The sequence below is a fragment of the Pinus tabuliformis genome, chromosome 5_2 (assembly GCF_031772625.1).
Source record: "Pinus tabuliformis cultivar Carrire ecotype Pingquan chromosome 5_2, CPIR1, whole genome shotgun sequence".
Taxonomy (NCBI): domain Eukaryota; kingdom Viridiplantae; phylum Streptophyta; class Pinopsida; order Pinales; family Pinaceae; genus Pinus; species Pinus tabuliformis.
Genome location: NC_142306.1, coordinates 674,650,052 through 674,651,911, shown reverse-complemented (window position 1 = coordinate 674,651,911; position 1,860 = coordinate 674,650,052). Strand labels below are relative to the sequence as shown.

At 40.2% G+C, this 1,860-nt stretch overlaps 1 long non-coding RNA gene across 1 annotated transcript; it reads right to left on the bottom strand.

Annotated features, from left to right (window-relative positions):
- Positions 1–1,039: 1,039 nt before the first annotated feature.
- LOC149160910 (uncharacterized) lies at positions 1,040–1,498 on the bottom strand. Its single transcript, XR_016261475.1, has 3 exons — positions 1,402–1,498; positions 1,226–1,286; positions 1,040–1,127 (listed from the first exon to the last, which is right to left on the bottom strand). It is a non-coding gene; the product is annotated as an uncharacterized LOC149160910 (long non-coding RNA).
- Positions 1,499–1,860: the final 362 nt, after the last annotated feature.

Genomic DNA, 1,860 nt, shown 5'->3' with positions numbered 1-1,860 from the left:
TAACCCCTAAAGGAACAAGGTCAACAGATTACAGCTTCTCCCAGAAGTTCTCCATGAGAAACTGCTCAGAATTGGTCAAAACAGGATCATTGCAGCTGCTCCACTGGCTAAGTGCGTTTCATCTCACCCAAATACACTGTGAGGGTGCGTTGCATTTCAAAAGTCCCTTCTGTGGGGTGCGATGGGCGAGAAATGACAAATGGCAGTGTCATTCCACGAGGTGGAGAGGCAATGGAAGCTTCCAGAATCTTCTCCTGTGACACTTGCCTCACTGAATTCGACCAAGGATGAGTAAGAGGCCATCAGTCTCCAAGTGGAAGCAAGAACTATCAGAGAGAAGACACTAATCAAATCACAAGCTGACTCATCCCCCTTACAGATATCTATATATGGATCCCTCATCCCAAAGTCCAGAGGCTGGAATTTTGCATATTGTAAGGAATTGCTATTGGTTTCTTGAGACAAACATCAGATTGTTGGGTGATCTAAGCTTTGTTTGAGGTGAAGAGGGGCTTCTTTGCTAGGAGGTTGATGCTGGGTCGGAACAACTGGTTGTAACTCCTCCTGGCTCTTTTCTTGTTTATCAATAAAAGCTATTTGAGTTTTCCTCCATGCTTTTGTATCATTGATGCTTGTTACATTTGTATGGTCAATTTACATATGATCCTAGATTGTTTATGGTTATAGATCCATGTCTTTGTATAGTGCTATGCTTCTGTGATCTTATAGGTACTTTGTGAAGCTGGACGTGCAAGGGAGCAGGTAGCTGAGGACTATCAAAGAAGAGAGGGATCGAATCAAGAGATTAGTGCAAGACAGAGGTTGGTCTTTCTATTCCTCTCTATCTATAATTCATAAAGGAAAAACAAAAGTAGCTTTTCTCTGTTTGTTTCTAAGGCAACTGTCACACCTTAGTGGGATAGAGCAGTTCTATATAGACACTTTTCCCTGTAACACAAACCATGACCCAAATAGCGGATCCAACTGCCCTTGAGTAACTAAAAGAAAAATAAAATTAGATAAACATAGAAACAAGTGCCAACCTTGTTCAGAGGATAAACTTTCTCCTTGTACCATGCTGGTCTATCTTACAAATCAATCGTAACTATCTGAATCTCACTAAGACCCTGCATTTTATTTTCAATCGTTTCAGTCATTGCATAATGGTATATTATATCAATAGAAGAACTACCCACACAAAATAGGGGATCAGCATGATAAAAACCTTGATGTTCCTGGCACTCCAAAATCGCTGGGCATATGGGCATGTCACACTGATATACAATCTGCAAACCCCAAATCAATTTTAGTATTTAATCGCTAAACAAATTATGATACTATACACATTCCAACAGAAAGTGATGATTTATATACAGTAACGATAAAAATTTAGCTACCCACCTGGTCGTTCCATCAAACAATGGAGGAGGCTCTGATTTGGACGTGAGAGCGGGTGGAATTGCATAGCTGCAGTCGAGCAACACGATGCCATAGAAAATATTTTGGTAAATCGGGTACAAGTTTGGATATAATAAATTAAATATATAATCAAACAATGTATCGACTTATAGTGCTGCCATCTTAACCTGGTTGTAGTGTTCTGGTAATCATCATAGCCGTTTTCAAACCACCCCCTGCAGTGTTCTGAGAGACCTTACTGCATACATGATTGTTTCCTTTAGATCTCTATGCTTCCTATTACCATGGAATATTGACAAAGTTACGATGTTTCCACTGATAATCTCCGCAACCCATAATAGTCCATCAATGATGCCAATTTTCTTCCAATCAGAGAAGCATTAAGGTCCGAGGCAGCTTTACCACTCGAAATCCCCTTGAAACGAGACTGTAGATTGACAA